At 42.0% G+C, this 23,126-nt stretch overlaps 1 protein-coding gene across 1 annotated transcript in view; it reads right to left on the reverse strand.

The window, feature by feature from the left end:
• Nucleotides 1-23,126, reverse strand: part of LOC128664100 (protein NLRC5) — a 429,645-nt gene that overhangs the window by 343,722 nt on the left and 62,797 nt on the right. The gene's annotated exons all lie outside the window — the stretch shown is intronic.

Consider the following 23,126-nt stretch of genomic DNA (forward strand, 5'->3'; position numbering starts at 1 on the left):
TCAGTTAACTGTTTCTATGCACCGTTGTCTGGTGATAATTGTTTCACATATAAAGACTGACCTTTATTATTTAAAGTGAAATCAATACATTTAGTACACATATTTCTATGGGGCTCCACACTGGCCTTCAAACATAGTGAACAAACAGATTCATCTGTGTCAGACATGTTTAAACAGACTAGCAATGAGACTAGCAAGCTTGGAAAACACTTTAAAATAAGTTTACAAGCAATATAAAAAACGCTACTGCACCTTTAAGAAGCACAACAAAACTGTCTCAGTTGAAATAACAATGAACCAAATCAGTTATAGCTACCAAATTTTCACAGTAAATGTATTAATTTAGCAAAGCATTGCACCCACTTGTAAATGGATGATTAACCCCTTAATACCCAAAACGGATAATCAATAGAGAAAAAAACGTTTTTAACACAGTCAAACACACTGTCACAGGTCTGCTGTGACTGATTACCTCCCTCAAAATGACTTTTGAAGTCCCTTGAGCTCTCTAGAGATGTCCTGTATCATGTAGGAAGAAGCAGGAAGTCTGAGACTGAATTTTTACTGCGCAAAAAAGCGCTAAAATAGGCCCCTCCCACTCATTATTACAACAGTGGGAAGCCTCAGTTAACTGTTTCTATGCAGAAATATAAGTCAGCCATGTGGAAAAAATCATGCCCCAATAAGTTTTATCACCAATGTACCTCAAAAAACGATTAAACATGCCAGTAAACGTTTTAAACATCCTTTTTTAAAGGGTATGTATCTCTATTGATAAGCCTGATACCAGTCGCTTCTACTGCATTTAAAGGCTTTATAATATTATTATCTTAGTCAAATTTCATTCCTTAGAAAATTACTTTACTGCACATACATTAATCAGCCTGATACCAGTCGCTTTCACTGCATTTAAGGCTTTACTTACATTACTTCGGTATCAGCAGTATTTTCTTAGTCAATTCCATTCCTTAGAAAAATATTTTACTGCACATACCTTATTTGCAGGAGACCCCGCACGCTATTCCCTTTCTGAAGTTACCCCACTCCTCAGAATGTGCGAGAACAGCCAGTGGATCTTAGTTACTTCTGCTAAGATCATAGAAAACGCAGGCAGATTCTTCTTCCAAATACTGCCTGAGAAAAAAACAGCACACCCTCGGTGCCATTTAAAAATAACAAACTTTTGATTGAAGAAATAATTAAGTATAAAACACCACACTCCTCTCACGACCTCCATCTATGTTGAGGGTTGCAAGAGAATGACTGGATATGACATGTGAGGGGAGGAGCTATATAGCAGCTCTGCTGTGGGTGATCCTCTTGCAACTTCCTGTTGGGAAGGGAATATATCCCATAAGTAATGGATGATCCGTGGACTGAATCAGGCCCGGACTGACCATAGGGCATTCCGGGCAAATGCCCGGTGGGCCGCCGGGTATCTGGGCCGCCGGGTATCTTAGCCCCACTCACTATTACATTGCATATTGAGTGCGAGTGCCCCAAGCCAAGGCCCAAGATTTTTATTAGTGGCTGTGCTGATGACGTGGCTCAGCTGCCCCGGCTGCTCTCTGTCTCTGATGTACAGTAAAACAGCGGCACCGGCTTATAACGAGTGTGGACAGCAGAGCCGTGAGTGACTAGCGCAATTCCTGGTGCCAGGCATGTGGGGTTTTTTACATTTAGGCTGAGGTTCGCTTCGCTATTAGGGGGAGGGGCTGGGTTACACATGGCATGGCATGGCAGCCAGGGCCGGTGCTTGCAGGGCGGCCCTTTCACTTGTTTGTAGGCATTCTCCTTTCTTGCTCTCCACTCATTGGCTCATCATTGCAAAATCCCGCCCATGCTCTTTTAAAGAATGCCGTGTGGCACAGGTTAGAACTAACATGGGAAAACAGCTGGGGGCTGCGACATGCCGGCAGTAAGTGGCGGAAACCACAAAGGCAAAGTAAGCAGAAAATGAAGACAAGCAGCAACTGGCCATCAGTTAAAAAGTTAAAAGCACCATATAAAGGGCACATTTCCCCTTTCTATGGTGCTTTTAACTTTTTGAATAAAGTGGATCACTTTTTAACTGATGGCCAGTTGCTGCTTGTCTTCATTTTCTGGGAGATGTAGTTTCATGCTAGTGTTTGTTTTTAGAATTTGAACTACAATACCCAGTAATTTTATTACATTTAAGTATAGCTAAATGAAAATGAATATATGTTCTGTAAAACCTAATGGAAACACGTTGACACACACTGAAAATGATAAATTAGCCTACAGAGCAACAGAAAATAAAGCCACGTAAAATAATCTATGGGTGATTGTACTTTGCATTTGTTATCTATACCGCCTTTTACACTAACAAATGCTCAGAGTGCTGCTTTTAAACATTATAAATTTTAAACAACACAAAACTTTTTTTTTACAAATTGTACTTCATAACGTTTTACATCATTTTTATTTTCCCTTTTGGCTGTGTAAGCATAATAGAGTGCTATGGAAAATATTCTGTGTTAATGTTTGCTTATTAATTACTTGGCATGCAAACTGAAATTTAGATAGATACATGACTGACACTGGAAGACCTCAAAATACATTAGCAGTCATATATGCAAAGAAATAAGTGCACTTTGATTAGCAAGGTTGGAGTGGGCCTCTTTGCCCTAAAATGCCCGGGCCTCTTTTTGGTCCCAGTCCGGCCCTGGACTGAATACACTTAACAAGAGAAAACTACAATTCTAACACCACATTCACTTTACCCTCCCGTAGAGAGACCCTAGTGCTTAGAGCCAGCAAAGAGAATGACTGGGGGGTGGAGCTAGAGGGGGAGCTATATGGACAGCTTTGCTGTAAAACTGAGCTGTATATAACTAGCTGTAGGTAAATAACACTGACAGTATGATCAGCACTGTACAACTGAACTGTATATAACTAGCTGTATGTATATAACACTGACAGTATGATTAGCACTGTACAACTGAGCTGTATATAACTAGCTGTAGGTAAATAACACTGACAGTATGATCAGCTCTGTACAACTGAGCTGTATATAACTAGCTGTAGGTAAATAACACTGACAGTATGATCAGCACTGTATAACTGAGCTGTATATAACTAGCTGTATGTATATAACACTGACAGTATGATTAGCACTGTACAACTGAGCTGTATATAACTAGCTGTAGGTAAATAATAACACTGACAGTATGATCAGCTCTGTACAACTGAACTGTATATAACTAGCTGTAGGTAAATAATAACACTGACAGTATGATCAGCACTGTACAACTGATCTGTATATAACTAGCTGTAGGTAAATAATAACACTGACAGTATGATCAGCACTGTAAAACTGATCTGTATATAACTAGCTGTAGGTAAATATTATTTACCTACAGCTAGTTATATACAGATCAGTTTTACAGTGCTGATCATACTGTCAGTGTTATTATTTACCTACAGCTAGTTATATACAGATCAGTTGTACAGTGCTGATCATACTGTCAGTGTTATTATTTACTAAATAATAACACTGACAGTATGATCAGCACTGTACAACTGATCTGTATATAACTAGCTGTCCCAGTCCCAGACAGACTCCCAGTCCCACATTATGAACAGTTCAACTTCAACATTTTTTTATTTAAGTTAACCAGTAAGTGTTCTGGTCGTTTCCTTCCTTACCTGGCTGAGAATAAGAATCCGGGTCGTCACGGTCACACTGTCAGACAGACACAACAACCGACTCGAGATGACTGTCACTGACTCCTCTCTGACTGTCACTACACCGGGTCCACCACCCACGTGGCACCGGCTCCGCTCCTCCGTCGTCCTCCTCTCTGTCCCAATGGTGTCCCTGAGTGAGACGAGTCACTCCTCTTCAGTCTCCTCCACTCCCAGTCCACTCCAGCCAGGCACTGGCAGCACCTCCTCCGTGACCACAGACAGCCACAACAGTGACAGTCTGTCACTACAAGTGGGCACTTTAGGCAGCACAGCACGGGCACGCAGAGCCAGAGACTCTCTCAGCTCTCCCTCCACTGAGTCTTCCAACCGCCACTCTGACTCGATCTGTCAGCGCGTGCAATGGTCACATGGCCCACACCTGTCAATCAGCAGCCCAGCAGGCACGCCTCCCTGCAGTGCTGCTGAATGCTGTGATTGGCTGAAGTGACCGAGCTCATCATGGAGGCGGTTTTGAGAACCGCCTCCATTGAGCTTGTAGTAGGGCCCTGCGAGTCACCACTGGGTGGCGCAGCTCTAAGTGAGCTTTAGATCCATTGTTGCGCAATTAATGGAGGGCAGCGGGCCGGCTCACTGCCTCCTAATTGCGCAACAATGGAAATTGGATGCGGTGAATATCTACAGTGCACACAGCGCATGCGCAAAATCGTAATGAAAATGAATGAGAGTAATCGCCATGGGGGTGAGGGGGGTACCCTTGGGGGCGAGCTAATAACAAACATTTTTTTTTTTTAATAAATATAAATTAAAATCTTTTTTCCCTCATTGGACAGGGGAGGCAATGCCTCCCCTGCCTCCTATTTCTGCACGTCACTGGGTAGATTTAATACGGATGCTGCAATTTACCCCCGAAGTTTCCGGCTCGCTGGAAACTGAAGTTGAAAAGCAGCTTCTTTTGATACAATCGGGATGATTGACACCCCCTGCTAGTGGCCGATTGGCCGCGAATGTTCAGGGGACAGCATTGCACAAGCATTTCACCAGAAATGCTTGTGCAATGTTAAATGCAGACAGGGTATGCTGTCAGCATTTAGCGATGTTGGGCGGACATGATTCGGTACAGCGAATTATGTCAGCCTGCCATTTGATAAATCGGCCCCTAGGTATCATGCAGTGTGTGTCATGTTAATGTGTGTATCACAGAAAAGGGTGATACAGCATCCCAACGAGTTAGTGCAGACTCCAATATAGACTGGAGCTATTATACAGAGCTATTATACAGAGCTATTATACAGAGCTATTATACAGAGTTATTATACAGAGCTATTATACAGAGCTATCATACAGAGCTATTATACAGAGCTATTATACAGAGCTATTATACAGAGCTATTATACAGAGCTATTATACAGGTAACGCTGTCATAGGAACTATAGCAGGACTATAAAATGGTCTCTGTGCTATATATATTTCTAAATTAATATCATGTAAACATTTTATTTCAGTCACATTATCAAGAGTATGACAATGCAACTAGCAAACTCTCATTAGGAAATTCTTTACACTGACTCATAACGAAAAAGGTGAAAAAGCTTCCAGGGTAGCAAAAGCATTGGCAAATCCAGGAAACAACACACACAGTAAACAAACAGTTGCACAGCCGGTATAAGCGCCCTGTCTGTCTTGGCAAGCACTGGCGGATTAACCTTTATTCTGCCAGCAACAAATAATTGCTAGCCTGTGAGAAGGGGAAATTAGTGCCTAGGAAGGAAGCATGCTGTGTTACATCAGCAATGCTTTCATGGTTCAGCCACTTCTTTTAAACCGTTGGCTGATGGGACTGCAACGCATTATGAATCTCCCGGATGGCCAGTAGGTTTACAGCGGAGTCGGAAGAACATAACACAGAAATGTCAGCTGTGATTCTACACCTTTTCGCAAACCTAATCTTCGGCATGCAATAAGCCCTATTTCCCTAATAAGCGTGTCTAACACTATATGCCCATACTAAGTTGTAAAAGATGGCATTGATTTAGTAATTCTCCCATAAGTAAGATCCAATGCTGCAATAACTTTACCCTTACAATATATCTAAAACATAGCACTAAAACAGAATCGGCTTCTAAACGACAGCACCACGGGCAGCAAACATTAGCCCTTGTCATTCACAAAGGGCTACAAAACCTGTAGGGTCAGAATACATAAGAGACAGCTCAGTTTGGACATTGGAATCAATTATGACAGCTAATTGTGGAGATAACAGGAAAATAAGGTAAGCGCTCCAAAATCCCCTCTGCTGCCCCAATGCACATCCCACTCTCTCACTGCTCACTCGCGCTGAACTGGTGTTACAGCCTCAGCGGTCCCCACTGAAACATTAGCACATAGGTCCAGTGCTCAGGAACAACAGGAGACTCCACCAAACTCCCAACACTTGAGTAAAAAAAATCCAGTTCCTCGCACACAACGGACTCTTGAATTAAATGCCAAAAGAAAAGGCTTTTATCAAGTGCTCAAATAAAAATAAAATTAAGACATCATGGAGGTCGAACGCGTTTCGTATGATCGTACTTTTTCAATTACCCATATGTTGCATAGTTACACACACCCTATTTAAAGGGGTAGACACTCCTATGTCCTTATGTATACAATGCACACATGTGTTAACTAATAATTATTCAAATCAGTGGTGATGCTTATACTAATCTATACAAGTCCACCTAACTCTAGTAATATATACATATATACATCTCATTTAACACACAAAAAGTTTCCATAAATGTTTTCAAGTATCTACATTTGTTCTGTACATATATTATTCACAAAATTCATATACAAATACTATGTACAAATAACTCCTCACTATATATTTAACCCAAGGGGAAGCGGTGCGCAAACAATTAATACATCTCATCATATAAATGTGAATTCATTGTTGCATATGTTAATAACATTAAGGTAGTAATAATAATCCACATACATAGGGCTTTTCATCCTCTGTGCAAAACCTTATCTATACCTTTTTATTTAATCTGCATACAACTTTACATCCCAGTCTGAGTTTAGGCCATACGGTACTCTAGTACCCAAATTAAATATCCAGTATACTTCCTTTTGGCCCAATAATTTTACTCTGTGTGGAGATACGAATACAAAACACAGAAACTAAGTTTTTATGTGGTTGCGTCATATACTGGCTACCAGAAAAACATAAATTATGCTTACCTGATAATTTAATTTCCATCTGTATGAGGAGAGTCCACAGTTTCATTCCTTAATTGTGGGAATACAGAACCTGGCCACCAGGAGGAGGCAAAGACACCCCAGCCAAATACCTCCCCCACTCCCCTCATCCCCAAGTCATTCTGCAGAGGGAACAAGGAACAGTAGGAGATATCTCAGGGTATAAATGGTGCCAGAAGAACAAACAAAAATTTTGGTCCGCCCAACGGAGAAAACGGGCAGGGGCCGTGGACTCTACTCATACAGATGGAAAAGAAACTATCAGGTAAGCATAATTTATGTTTTCCATCTTAATATGAGTAGAGTCCACGGCTTCATTCCTTACTTGTGGGAAAAATATACCCAAGCTCTAGAGGACACTGAATGAAAAACGGGAGGGTAAAAAGAGAGGCAGACCCTATTCTGAGGGCACCACAGCCTGCAAAACCTTTCTCCCAAAAGCTGCTTCAGCCGAAGAAAACACGTCAAATTTGTAAAACTTTGAAGTATGTAAGGAGTACAAGGTAGCTGCCCTGTAAATCTGCTCCATAGAGGCCTCATTTTTGAAGGCCAAAGAAGAAGCCACAGCTCTAGTTGAATGAGCCGTAATCCTCTGCGGAGGCTTATGTCCCGCTGTTTAATATGCTAAGCGGATAATGCTCCTCAACCAAAAAGATAGGGAAGTGGCAGAAACCTTCTGCCCTCTGCGCTTCCCATAATAGACAACAAACAATGCCGAAGTCTGTCTAAAATCCTTCGTAGCTGGAAGATAGAATTTCAAAGCTCGAACCACATCCAAATTATGAAGTAATCGTTCCTTCGAAGAAGAAGGATTAGGACACAAGGAAGGAACCACGATCTCCTGATTGATGTTCCGATCAGACACCACCTTAGGGAGAAAACCCAACCTAGTGTGAAGAACAGCCTTATCAGCATGAAAAACAAGATAAGGAGGCTCACATTGCAAGGCCGCCATCTCAGAGATTCTGCGTGCTGAAGCAATAGCCAGTAGAAAAATAATCTTCTAAGACAGTAACTTAATGTCAACTGAATACATATTCTCAAACGAAGCCCTCTGCAAAACCTTAAGAACCAAATTTAAACTCCAAGGAGGAGCAGAATGTCTAAACACATGCCTGATTCTAGACAGAGCCTGAACAAAAAGACTGAATTTCAGGAAGCTCAGCTAGCCTCTTGTGTAATAACACAGATAGCGCCAAAATCTGTACTTTCAAGGAACTAGCGGCAAGTCCCTTCTCCAAGCCATCCTGGAGAAAGGAAAGAATCCTGGATACATTGATCTTATGCTAGGGGAATCCACATTCTTCACACCAGAATAAGTAGGTCCTCCACACCTTATGATAGAAGCAATGAGTGACCAGCTTTCTAGCTTGAATGAGAGTACCAATCACTCTCTCAGAAAAACCTCTCTTGGCTAGGACTAGGCATTCAATCTCCACGCAGTCAGCCTCAGAGAATCCAGATTTTGATGAAAGGACCCTGTTTCAGCAGATCCCTGCGACAAAGTATCCTCCATGGAGGAGATGACGACATCCCCACCATGTCCGCAAACCACATCCTTCAAGGCCACAATGGAGCAATTAGAATAGTTGAAGCTTACTCCTGCTTAATGTGGGCCACTACCCAAGGTAGAAGTGGTCACAGTGGAAAAATGTAAACTAGGTTGAACCCCCACGGTACTGCTAAGGCATCTATCAGTTCTGCCTGAGGATCCCTGCACCTCGACCGGTATCTGGGTAGCTTGGCATTGAGTCTGGACGCCATGAGATCCATCTCCGGCATGCCCCATCTGTTGCAAATCTCCGCAAACACCTCGGGATGGAGAGACCATTCCCCCGGATGAAACTATTGCCTGCTGAGAAACTCAGCTTCCCAGTTGTCCACATCCGGAATGTGGATCGCTGACAGCAAGAAGCAGCGGGCCTCCGCCCATTCCAGAATCCGAGATACTTCCCTAATGGCTAAGGAGCTTCTCATCCTCCCCTGATGGTTGATGTAAGCCACCAAGGTAATGTTGTCTGTTTGCAATCTGATAAACTGGGACAAACCCAGAAAAGGCCAAGCCTTCAGAGCGTTGAAGATCTCTCAAAGTTCCAAAATGTTGATCAGGAGAAGAGATTGCTCTCAAGGCCACCGACCCTGTGCCTTCCTGACACCTCAAACAGCTTCCCATCCTGATTGACTTGCGTCCGTAGTCACAATCTCCCAGGATGGTCTCAAGAAGGATGTCCCCTGGGAGGGACGACGATCTGGACAGAGCCACCAAGAGAGCGATTCTATCAACCGGTTGTCCAGAGAAATCTGTGATTGCCGTTCCATTGTCTCAGCATGCACAGCTGAAGAGGTCTGAGATGGAACCTATCGAATGGAATGACATCTATGCTGGACACCATGAGGTCAATTACCTCCATACACCTGGCCACAGATGGTCTTAAGGAGGTCTGGAGGGCAAGACAGTTGGAAGTAATTTTGTAACATCTCTGGTCTGTAAGGAATATCTTCATGGATACGGAATCTATTATCATGCCCAGGAATTCCACTCTGGTACTGGGAACCAGAGAACTCTTTCCAAAGTTTATCTTCCATCCATGAGATTGAAGAAGTAGCAGAGCTCTTGAATGGTCTTCTGCCAGCCGGCAGGACGGAGCCTGGACCAGGATGTCGTCCAAGTATGGAGCTACTGCAATACCTCTGGATCTCGCCACAGCAAGCAGAGCCCCTAGAACCTTTGTAAAGACTCTTGGGGCAGTAGCCAGACCAAATGGGAGAGCCACTAACCGGAAGTGTTGGTCCAGAAAAGCAAATCTTAAGAACTTGAAGTGATCCTTGTGTATTGGCACATGAGGGTAAGCATCCTTCAAGTCTATTGTAGTCATGAACTGTCCCTCTTGAACTAAGGGAAAAATAAACCTTATCATCTCCATCTTGAACGATGGCATCGACAGAAAATTGTTTAAGCACTTTAGGTCTAGAATCAGGTGAAACTTACCCTCCTTCTTTGGGACCACAAAAAGGTTTGAGTAGTATCCCAGACCTCTCTCTGCTAGAGGTAGTTGCACAATCACTCCTAGGGAGGAGAGATCCCTCACGCACCCTAGAAAAGCATTTAATTTTTCTGGTCTTGAAGACAGGTTTGATAAGTGGAATCTGCCTCGAGGTGGACGAGATCTGAAACCTATCCTGTACCCCTTAGCAATGACCTCCAAAACCCAAGGGTCTTGCACGTCTCCTAGCCAAGCCTCCACAAAGAGAGATAGTCTGCCCCCAACGCGATCCAACAACGGATCGGGGACCTGCCCCTTCATGCCAATTTTGTCTCAGCGGGCTTCTTGTTCTGCATGGATTTATTCCAAGATTGAGATGGTTTCCAAGATCCCTTGGACTGATCCTGCTTCGTGGAGGGCTTCTGGCATTGGGATTTATCTGAATGAAAAGGACGAAAATTAGGACCCTGTCCTTTAGGTTTGTTCTTCTTATCCTGCGGTAAAAAGGCACCCTTGCACCCAGTGACTGTGGATATGATAGAGTCCAGTCCTGGACCAAAAAGAACCTTCCCCTTAAATGGAAGGAAAAGGAGTCTAGATTTTGAAGTCATGTCAGCGGACCAAGACTTCAGCCACAGAGCCCTACGGGCCAGAGCAGAAAAGCCTGATGTCTTGGCATTCAAGCGAATAATCTGCATGTTTGCATCGCAAATAAATGAGTTGGCTACCCTCAAGGCCTTAATTTTTTCCTGGATCTCATTGAGGGGAGTTTCCACCTTGATCATCTCTGATAGAAAGTCACACTAATAGGTAGCGGCTCCAGCCACTGCGGCAACCGCAGCTGCAGGTTGAAATAAAAACCCAGTGTGCTGAAACATCTTTCTCAACAGAGTTACTAGCTTCTTATCCATGGGCTCCTTAAATGATGAACTATCCTCAAGCGGGATAGTGATGCACTTAGCAAGCATGGAGATAGATCCATCCATCATAGGGACAGACCCCCACAACTCTATTTGGGAGTCAGGAACCGGGAACAATTTCTTAAAGGAAGAAGAAGGGGAAAAAGAGGATCCAAGTCTTTCCCATTCATTCTTAATAATATTTGCCATCTTAACGGGAACCAGGAAAGTTTGTGGCACTACCCTGTCCTCATAAACCTTATAAAGCTTAGGAATAGAAGGTTCCTCAGGTAACGGTTCCGGAACCTCTAACGTAGCCAACACTTCTTTTAACAGAAGGCACAAGTGCTCTATCCCAAATGTAAAAGCAGGTTCCTCCGCAGCCGAAGGCTTAGAGGCAGCAGATTCTGACCCAGAAAGAGCCTCCTCTGAAGTATCAGAGGCGTCTTCATCAGCGGATAATCTAGAATCAGATACATCCAGCAAGTTGGTAGATGACCCCTGGGAAGGATAGCAGTATCTAACCTTTCGCTTGTGCTTAGCAGGGCGAGGTTAAGCCGCAGACACTGCCATTTGCAACTGTTCAGAAAAGTCTGGCGGTAAGAAGGAGGATTAGTCATATAATGGGGAGCTGCATGAGTAATCGGAGATGATTGTAGGGAACGCACCTCACGGGACAGAGACCCCTCAGAGGTGGACTGCTCAGTTGTACTAAACATCTTAGTCTTTTTAGATATAACTACTTTATCAAGGCATGTGGAACACAGTTGAGCACACAATAAAAACAGGTATTAGATCTGGGTAAGAGGGAGTACCCTCTAACACATCAGAGTCCTCCATAGCTTGCGCTTTTAAAATGGACTATAGAAAAATTAAATGGCACCTTTATACCCCCAATGGCCGGGGCACTCACCACCTCCTATGACCCAGGCCCCACAGAGAAACCGCTTCTTCTCCTGTCAACCGCATGGTCAGGAAAGAGGAAGTTAAAGAGGCCACCCCCGGTCACATGGAGTGCCATGCAGGACCGCCCCTGCTGCAGGAAGAAAAGCTTGCCAAACTGACAGGCTGCGCAGTTTATCCAAAATGAAAGTAAAACCTGAATGTTCCCACATCTGCCAGAGCCTCATCTCACATATGTCGCATCATAAAACATAATAAAGCAAATCATGTATAAATCCCCCCTGTTCAATAATCCCCTTCCAGAGATATTAACCCTACCTTCCATACAGATAAAGGAGTCACACTGTGACCCTGTCTTCTTACGTTATCATAAGATATAAAATAAAACAATCTTACTGGAATCATCACTGTTGAACAGACACACAAGACTCTCAAGTTTGATAGTCTTGTAGCATCGCACCTGACATGGACTTGAGTGGTAGAAGCAGGCAGTGAAACTTGTCAACACTGATTGCTTAGGAGTTGTTAATACGAGTCTGGATGGTTTCGCAGAAAGACTCTCCCTGCATCTCCAGACCCTAACCTTCATCAATGCTCTCACTGAGAGGTTGATAAGACTACTTAAAATTACAGTCCCATAATGAAGAGTACTACCCTTCATAAGAGTCTACTCCGAATCTTTTGACACATCTCTGCCATCCTCCTGTGACGAAAGGCAAAGAATGACTGGGGGATAAGGGGAGTGGGGGAGGTATTTATGCCTTTGCCTGGGGTGTTTTTGCCTCCTTGTGGTGGCCAGGTTCTGTATTCCCACAAGTAAGGAATGAAGCCGTGGACTCTCCTCATATTAAGATGGAAAGACTGCAGACTACAGCAACGAGTTACTGTCCTCTCTGGTCACCACTTCGCTTGGTAAGAGAGGGCAGTGGTGATAAAAAATCATTTAAAAAATCAATTTTTAGGGGGGGCGGAGCTAACCGCCAGAGAGGATAGAAGCATTTAGACAGAGCTCTGTCAAAAAACAGCAAAAAGACACCTTTAAACCTTGCAAAATCCATTGCAAATGAGAGAAAACAGTGGTAAAACATAGCAAGATACAAAGCTGGATGATCCGGTAACAAACTTTTCTGTTTAAAACCGAGGCGAAAATATCCAAATCAGACACTACTGGAACAATATCAGGAAAGACCGCAGCTGCAACCTACCTCGGAACTCGCAACTGGACCCAAACAGCACAAAGTTCCTAAATAATTCCCAATAACTCACGGAGCACAATCCACAGCGCAAGTGAAAACGGATGGTTTATAGCTGCAAAGAGGGAGGATAGCCAAAAAGTATAGAGGAGTCTGAGAATACAGGGTAAGAGAGGCGGGAAAATCGCCATCTTTAATTTTACTCACAACAGAAAAGCCTGCAAAGAGACAGCAATCCCCACACATAATTATAGGCTTCTTAATGAAGTGAAGGCAATTCTTATATAAATAACTTAAGGCTTGCTCAGTAATATATCATAAAAGCTTAGTACCCCCACTTAGTTGTCCCTTAAGGGAATAAACACTGCTCCCACAACCCTACTGGTGAAACTACTTGTGACATAGGTGGGAAGTTAGGAGAGGAGACGCTGACAAGGGACAATCAACTCTTGGTGGTTTTACTTATTGCAAGAGAAAACCAGACAAGACAATATTATTAACTGAAACTATAGACGAAACCCTAATCGCCACAGCGCACCATACTATGCTCTAGTGAAGCAGGGGAACGGCAGCAACAGTATGTAAAGTCTGAACCAAAGGTAAACCTACTATCCAACAGCTACATGATTTAATTAAATAATTTTGAGGACTCCTTCAGGCAGCACAAGCAGATCTACCCCCTCAACACTACTACAATATCTGGGACTACTAGTAAACATGAAGAATAAATCACAGACAGTTAAGGACTGCCTTTCTCGCTCTCAGCTTACAGAGATAACGATGGAAGCCTCTTTATCACCAGTGGGAAGTCATACTTCTGAAGAACACACTGAGCCCACTCAACTAACCACTCCAAATAAAGAATTACTTGTACAGATAAAGGCCCTTTTTAAAAAGAGCTATAAACAGCATTAGCTGATCTGAAGCAAAACATATTGGAGATAGGAGGGCGTACTACTGATCTTGAGGGGAAACTTGATGAAGTAGTGGAGTAGATACCATACATCCATAACACCATTCAAGAACAATCTTCACATATCAAGAGACTAAAGGACCAATTGGAAGATCTTGAAAACAGATCAAGAAGGTCAAACTTGCGCATTAGAAATCTGCCCGAAAACTATTCTAACCTTCAAGACACGCTTACGAAAATCTTCCAACATCTACTGCCTGAAACGGATGCTACCATGTTTCTGATGGACAGAGCACATAGAGCCCTTTCTAAGCCTCCACAAACATCTCTGGCCAGAGATTTGATAGTGAAACTGCACTATTTCCACATCAAAGATCAGATAATTAAAGCTGCAAGATCCGCATCGACAATTACATTTGAAGGGCATCAATTGTAAATTTAATCAGATCTCTTGCCAATCACATTAAGACGACAATTACATTTGAAGGGCATCAATTGTAAATTTACTCAGATCTCTTGCCAATCACATTAAGACGGCGCAGAGAGTTGAAACCCATCCTAAATGTCCTTGCCAGTACACAGATCAAGTATAGGTGGAACTTTCCCTTTAAACTTGTGTTTTCCTATCACAATACTACCTATTCTTGTTCTACTCTGGAGGAAGGCCACTACATCCTCCAAAAGTTGCGACTACTACCTGACCAACAAGTTTCAGCACCACAGCCAAAGCCGCAAAGAAAATCGCTCCAGCAAGATTGGACCCAAGTTGGAAAGCAGAAGAAACAGAAAAGGTACTTAAGAGATCTTAGAACCATGGACTAGGCGGACCAAACACAGGAGACTGAGACACAGGTTACCTGACTTAAGTACCAAATGCTGGTTTGTTAAATTAATTTCAACTCTCTGAGATTAGCTATACAGGATATTACTAATGTTCTAAAAAATATCCGTAGTTAGGCAGATTTGTTTGTTATTTAGTAAATCTGATTTTTCTATTGTTCTCTGTTTTTCTCTTGATAATATGTTTTACGATGTATGATATATATTACAAGACACACATGCACCTTACTAACATCCTTAACCCTCCTCATGCTATAAATATAATGCCTGTAGGGGTCCTCCAATAATTTCCCTATCATCCCACTCCCTCCCCTTAAACCTCATCTCACCCCTATTTTTTCCTCATACCTCTGGTTATTAAGTTAGCAGCAAATGCTACATTGCCGCTGTTCAATTGTTCATGTACTTAATTGTTATAGTTAATTTGTTAATTCTTATGCTCATATTGTGGAAACTTGTCTTACACTCTCTAGTTTACAATAGAGGAAATACAATTATACTCTGCGATACAACACATTCGACCACTCCTAGGAACTTAGGGGGAAAAACGCTTTCAAACTTCACACTAGAAATCTACACCCTAGTCATGTTTTTCATTTATGACTATTTTCCGTTACAATCATTAACAAGAATCAGATCTAGGTTAAATATTGTGTGGGTGGTGGGTTTTACTGTTGGGGGGTTGTTTGTATTTTTTTTACAGGTAAAAGAGCTGATTTTTTGGGGGCAATGCCCCGGAAAAAAGACCCTTTTAAGGGCCATTGGTAGTTTAGTGTAGGCTAGGTTTTTTTTATTTTGGGTGGGCTTTTTTATTTTGCTAGGGCTATTAGATTAGATGTAATTCGTTTTTTTTTTACAATTTCGTTTTTTATTTTGTGTAATTTAGTGTTTATTTTTTTGTAATTTAGATAATTGTATTTAATTAATTTAATTTATTTTATTGTAATGTTAGGTTTTATTGTAAGGCAGGTTAGGTTTTATTTTGCAGGTAAATTTGTATTTATTTATTTTAATTATATTTAAGTTAGGGGGGGTTAAAGGGACACTGTACCCAAAAATTTTCTTTCGTGATTCAGATTGAGCATGAAATTTTAAGCAACTTTCTAATTTACTCCTATTATCACATTTTCTTCATTCTCTTGGTATCTTTATTTGAAATGCAAGAATGTAAGTTTAGATGCCGGCCCATTTTTGATAAACAACCTGGGTTGTCCTTGCTGATTGGTGGATAAATTCATCCACCAATAAAAAAGTGCTGTCCAGAGTACTGAAACAAAAAAAAAGCTTAGATGCCTTCTTTTTCAAATAATGATAGCAAGAGAATGAAGAAAAATTGATAATAGGAGTAAATTAGAAAGTTGCTTAAAATTGCATGCTCTTTCTGAATTACAAAATAAAATTTTTGTGTACAGTGTCCCTTTAAGGTTAGGTTCAGGGTTACGTTAGGGTTAGACTTATGTTTTAGGGTTAGGGTTAAGTTAGGGTTAGGTTTAGGGGTTACTATATTTATGTAGTGTTAGTGATGTGAGAGGCCAGAGGTTTAGGGGTTAATAACTTTAGTATAGTGGCGGCGACATTAGGGGTGGCAGGTTAGGGGTTAATAAGTGTAATGTAGGTGGCGGCGATGTTAGGTGCGGCAGATTAGGGGTTAATAACATTATGTAGGTATAGGTGATGTCGGGGGCGGCAGATTAGGGGTTAATAACTGTAATGTAGGTGGCGGCGATGTTAGGGGCAGCAGAGTAGGGGTGTTTAAACCTAACTTTTTCTTTCCCCATAGACATCAATTGGGCTGCGTTACGGAGCTTTTGTTTCCACGATCGCACGTCAAAGGAGCATTTGTATTTCTGTGCGGTATGGAGCTCAACGCCACCATATCGCCCGCATAAGCCTGCTTTTTGTAAACCTGTAATAGCAGCGCTATAGGGAGGTGAAATAACGACGCTTTTGTGGCGCTCGTTAATTTCCCTATAGCGCTCAAAACTCATAATCTAGCTGTGTGGTTCTTGAGAAAGAAGTAGAGCTTCTCCCCGAACATGGATTATTCACATTACAACAAAATAAGCTCATAGTGCTGACAAGTACAGCAGTAAGGTTAACTATAGCTAAATTCTGGAAAACGGAACCTCCAGGTTTCTATCTGATAGAACAGAAAATAGAGCAATTTTACAAGATGTCTAGTGCAGCTGCAGACTTCCACCAAAGACCAATTTATAGCTCTATGGGAACCCTGGATCATGTACTGGGAAGCTAGACGCAGAAACCCACAGGGCTCATCATAAGAAAAATAAATCTCTTTTTTATATTTATGGTTGGTTTTAACCCTATAAAGCAATATAATATCCAGAGTGTAAGATATCAATATCCCCTGAGACTGACAATTAAGACTGATATGTTGACTTTTTCCGTCTCAGTGTTTCTTCTCTTGTTGTTCCAGAGTTATAGATTGTCTGTTAAAATAACTATTGTATGAGTCATTGAATTATTTGTAAAAAAAATGAATATGCAACATGCAAAGTTCTACTATATGAATGTTGGTTTAGGGGTTAATAGTTATATTTACTATTGCGATATGGGGGGATGGCGGATTAGGGATTAATAGTTTATTTAGTTATTTTGCGATGTGGGGGGATGGCGGTTTAGGGGTTAAGTTTGTTTAGATAGTTTGTGATGTGGGGGGATGTTGGTGTAGGGGTTAATAGTTCTATTTAGTGTTTACGATATAGGGATGGCGGATTAGGGGTTAATAGTTTATTTAGTTACTTTGCGATGTGGGAGGATGGCAGTTTAGGGGTTAATTGTGCAATATGGGGTAATGGTGGTTTAGGGGTTAATAGTTTATTTAGATATTTTGTGATGTGGGGGGATGTCAGTTTAGGGGTTAATAGTTCTATTTAGTGTTTGAGATGTGGGGGGATGGCGGTTTAGGGGTTAATAGTTTATTTAGTTACTTTGCGATGTGGGGGGTTGGCGGTTTAGGGGTTAATAGTTCTATTTATTGTTTGCAATGTGGGGGATGGCGGTTTATGGGTTAAGTTTATTTAGATAGTTTGCTATGTGGGGGAATGCTGATGTAGGGGTTTATAGTTCCATTTAGTGTTTGCAATGTGGGGGGATGGCGGATTAGGGGTTACTAGTCTATTTAGTTACTTTGCGATGTGGGGGGATGGCAGTTTAGGGGTTAATTATTCTATTTAATGTTTGCAATGTGGGGAAATGGCTGTTTAGGGGTTAATAGTTTATTTAGATAGTTTGCGATGTGGGGGGGATGTTGGTTTAGGGGATAATAGTTCTTTTTAGTGTTTGCGATGTGGGGGGATGGCGGTTTTGGGGTTAATAGTTTATGAGTATAACTGTACTTTGTAATGTATTTTTTATGTGTTTTGTGCAACTATTTAGTTTCTGAAAACAGTTAACCAGAGCTCTGAGATTGGGGTAAGGATTGAAGCTTAAAAGTATGTTGCACAAGCGCAATTGCGATTTCTCTCAACTTGTAATATTAGCACATTGAAAATGGCTCGCAAAAAGGCGATTGCGATAGCGCAAAACCGTTTGCGCCTCACTTGTAATCTAGCCCATAGGCTTTAATCACAATCCAACACCCTTTCAATACCAGTTTTGATTTCTCAAATTTGACAAATCAAGGTACAGTACTCGCAAGAGCATTTTTGACATCGTTACAACTTTTTCACTGCTATTTGCCAACAGTCTATTATCTTGCTCATATGTAAAACATACAGAACACATTGTAAAAGGTCTATTAATATACATGGTATGGATTCATTACAGCTTGATTCATTCCTATTGTAGAGGCTGAATACAGTAGACAGGGCAAACATTTACATCTGTATAGGGAATATGCAGAAACGTCACTTCAGGACCCCAACATCTACAATTGGTGTGTTTTTATTTTTTATTTTCACATTTGACTGTAAGTCATACATGCACTGTCTGTATTGCCACTAACAGTAATGATTCAATAATGTAGTCACAAGCAATTTGAAAAGTACTCTCGTCAGCGAGTTTAGACTTATGGAGATGCTTCCCCCATAAAAAACCTTTTACAAAGGAGCAATCTTGTTTAAGGGTCTCCTAGGCAGACATAATGTAGCAAGGTAGCAGGTTCACGACAATTTACAGGTTTAAAAATGTTAAAATACAGTATAAGAAGATATAATAAGTCCTTGGTATTGAAACCTGTAGTCATCATCTTGTTTTCAGTTCACATCAAAACTGTGCTTTAAAGGGACAATAAACCCAATTTTTTTCTTTCATGATTCAGATAGATAATACAATTTTAAACAACTTTCCAATTTACTTCTATTATCTAATTTGCTTCATTTTTTAGATATCCTTTGTTGAAGAAAGAGCAATAAACATGGGAGAGCCAATCACACGAGGCATCTATGTGCAGCAACCAATCAGAAGCTATTTGAGCCTATCTAGATATGCTTTTCAGCTAAGAATATCAAAATAATAAAGCAAATTAGATAATAGAAGTAAATTAGAAAGTTGTTTAAAACTGTATGCTCTTTCTAAATCATGAAAGAAAAAATATGGGTTTCATGTCCCTTTAACAATCACCTAGATTACAAGTTTTGTGCTATAGAGGGTGCGTAATGAAAGCAACAAAAGTTGCGTTATTTCACCCTCCATAGTGCTGCCATTACGAGTTTTGAAAAAGCCACCTTGTGCGTGCAATATGGTTGCTATGAGCTCCATACCGCACAAAATCCAAGCGCTGCTTTGACGTGCTCATGCACGCTTTCCCCATAGACATCAATGGGGAGAAAGTGTTAGAAAAAAACAACTGCGATTCAAATCAGCCAATAGGATGAGAGCTACTGAAATTCTATTGAATGATTTGAACAGCCAATAGGATTTTAGTAGCTCTCATCCTATTGGCTGATTTGAATTTCCAAAGTTAAATCAGCCAATAGGAATGCAAGGTACGCCATTTTGAAAAGGCTCCCTTGCATTGAAGATTCAGTATACGGCAGCGACCGTATGAAGAGGATGCTGCGTGCCGGACGTCTTCAGGAGGGATCCGCTCCGCGCCGCCGGGTTGAAGATAGAAGATGCCACCTGGATGAAGATAGAAGACGCCGCCTGGATGGATGAAGACCTTGCCACCTGGATGAGGATGGATGTCCGGACTTCAAAAACTGTAAGTGATTGTCGGGGGTTAGTGTTAGGTTTTTTTACATTTTCTTGGGGTGTTTTTTTTTAGATTAGGGTTTCAGGCATTCTTAAAATGGCTAAATGCCCTTTTAAGGGCAATGAAAAAGAGCTGAATACCCATTTTCAGGGCAATGGGTAGCTTAGTTTTTTTTTTAGAGTTAGGTTTTTTATTTTGGGGGGTTGGTTGGGTTGTGGGTTTTACTGTTGGGGGGTCTTTTTATTTTTTTACAGGGAAAAGAGCTGATTTCTTTAGGGCACTGCGTTTTTTCAGCTTTTCTGTTTTTATCATCTACTTGGCTATATACATGACTGAGGAACATGTGAAGTAAGATGAATTTAAAGATCTGGTGGCCGGGAGGGCAATTCCCGCAAGTGATGACTTGTGGACTCTCACTATCATTAAAAATGTAATTTTATCATGTAAGCATAAACTGTTTTGGCTGTGTGTTTTTATGCAAATTAGCCTGAGGGCTTATTTTTTGGAATAGCAATTTCATAGAATAAGCTTAGTGAAAACTCGAAAAGGGCTTTATTTTATGCAATAAATCACTCAGATTATTATTATCAGGTATTTGTAGAGCGCCAACAGGTTCCGCAGCGCTATGAACATAGGTGGTATATAAAAATTATTACAGGGCTCAAATGGGGAGAGAGGGTCCTGCCGAGAGTTGCACTGTTGTAGTCGGCTCTTATGAAGGTGAACTACAAACAGCTGGGCTCATAGGCTTACATTCTATGGGGTTTTAGGGGATAGCAGTGGAGATAGGAAGATTAGTGTAGGCTGTAAGCGTCCCTGAATAGTAGAGTCTTCAGGGAGCACTTGAAGCTTTTAAAACTAGGGGAGATTCTTGTGGAGTGAGGCAGCGAGTTCCATAAGATGGGAGCCAGTCTGGAGAAATCTTGTAGACGGGAATGTGAGGAGGTAACATGAGAGGAGGAGAGGAGGAGATTATGAGCGGAGCAAAGGGGATGGGAGGGAGAGTATCTGGAGACAAGGTCTGAGATGTAGGGGGAGCAATGCAATTAAGGGCTTTGTGTGTCAGAGTGAGAATTTAGTGTTTAATCCTGGAGGCAAGAGGAAGCCAGTGAAGGGATTGGCAGAGAGGTGCGGCAGATGAAGAGTGACGTGCAAGGAAGATGAGCCTGGCAGAGGCATTCATTATGGATTGTAAAGGAGCTAGGCGGCAGGCTAGGGAGACCAGAGAGGATAAAGTTGCAGTAGTCGAGGCTGGAAAGGCTGAGAGAGTGGATAAAAATCTTTGTTGTGTCTTGTGTAAGGAAATGTCTAATTTTAGCGATATATTTTTAAGGTGGAAGCGGCAGGCTTTAGCCAAGGACTGAATGTGAGGAGTGAAAGAAAGATCTGAGTCAAGTGTGACCCCAAGACATCGGGCATGTGAGGTTGGGGTAATGATGGAGTTATCAACAGTTATAGAGACATGGGGGGTGGAGATTTTGGAAGAAGGGGGGAAAATAAGGAGCTCAGTTTTGGAAAGATTTAGCTTGAGGTAGTGAGAGGACATCCAAGATGAGATATGAGAGAGACAGTTAGATACATGGGTTAGCAAGGAAGGAGATAGTTCTGGTGCAGAGAAGTAGATTTGGGTATCGGCATACAAATGATAATAAAACCCATGGGACTTTAATAAGGAACCTAGTGAGGACGTGTAGATTGAGAAGAGAAGGGGACCGAGGACAAAGCCTTGCGATACCCCAACAGAAAGAGTTAACGGGGCTGAGGATACCCCAGTGAAGGCTACATTAAAGGTACAGTTAGACAGATAGGAAGAGAACCAAGAGAGAGCTGTGTCACAGATGCCGAAGGATTGGAGAGTATGGAGCAAAAGAGGGTGGTCGACAGTATCAAAGGTTGCAGACAGATCAAGGAGGATAAGTAGAGAGAAGTGGCCTTTTGATTTTGCTGTAAGTAGGTCGTTGGTAACCTTAACAATTGCTGTCTCTGTTGAGTGAAGGGGGCGAAATCCAGATTGCAGTGGGTCAAGGAGGGAGTTTAATGTAAGGAAATGGGATAGACATGCATATACTAGCTTTTCAAGAAGCTTTGAGGCAAGAGGTAGTAGGGAAATAAGGCGGTAGTTGGATAGGTAGGTTGGATCGAGAGAAGGTTTTTTGAGGATAGGTGTGACTAATGCATGTTTAAGAGATGTGGGAACTATACCAGTGCTGAGGGAGAGGTTGAAGATGTGTGTGGGTATAAGTGTAAGGGTAGAAGAGAGGGAGGGGAGTAGTTGTGAGGGGATGGGGTCGAGGGGACAGGTAGTGGAGTGAGAGGATAGTATAAGGGCAGAAACTTCATCCTCTGTAACAGGGTCAAAAGAGCTAAATTTATGGCTGTGTGGGTTTTGGATGATTGTGAGCTTTTGAGGGGGTGGGAGACTGGTAGTATGTTGAGAGCTGATTTCAGTTCTGATGGAGTCGATTTTGTTGTTGAAGTAGCTGGCAAAATCTTGGGCTGAGAGAAAAGTTGTGGTGGGAGGTGGGGGTGGGTGGAGAAGAGTATTGAATGTGGAGAACAGACGATTTGGGTTTGAAGAAAGAGTAGAGATAAGAGTAAAGAAGTAATGTTGCTTATATAGATTAAGGGCCGAATAGTAAGAGTTCAAGATGAACTTATAGTGAAGAAAGTCAGCAGAACTCAGAGATTTCCTCCAGTGTTGCTCAGCAGTACGGGAACATCTGCGTAGGTACCGTGTCAGAGGAGTATGCCAGGGCTGAGGATGAGTGTATGTTTTCCGAGCAATGGTAGGGGATGGAAGGAAAAGGAGGGGATGGAAGAGAGAAGAGGTTCGAGAGAGCTAGCGAGCTGTTGCTGATCTAATTACTTGATTCTTCTGTGAAGTTTAGTGTGAGGGGTAGAAGGAGGGAGAGTTGTAGGGAGGGAGGTGATGGTACAAGTGAGGAGGTGGTGGTCAGAAAGAAGAAAATGTGAGTTTGTGAAGTTTGAGAGTGCATTGGTAACTGAAAATCAGATCAAGGGAGTGACCATCTTTGTGAGTGGGAGAGTCAGTCCATTGTGACAGGCCAAAAGAGGAAGTGAGTTGCAGAAGTTGTTTTGCAGAGGAGGCAGTGGGATTATCAACAGGGAGGTTGAAGTCACCGAGAATGAGGGCAGGGGTATCTGAGGAAAGGAAGTAAGGTAGCCAGGCGGCAAAATGATCTAGAAATAGAGTTGCGGAGCCAGGGGGTGGTATATGACTGTAATGTGTATAGAGAGGGGAGAGAATAGGCGAATCATGTGTGTTTCGAATGAAGTAAAATACCAACACCACCTCTTTGTCTA

This window comes from Bombina bombina, chromosome 1 (genome assembly GCF_027579735.1).
Source record: "Bombina bombina isolate aBomBom1 chromosome 1, aBomBom1.pri, whole genome shotgun sequence".
NCBI lineage: Eukaryota > Metazoa > Chordata > Amphibia > Anura > Bombinatoridae > Bombina > Bombina bombina.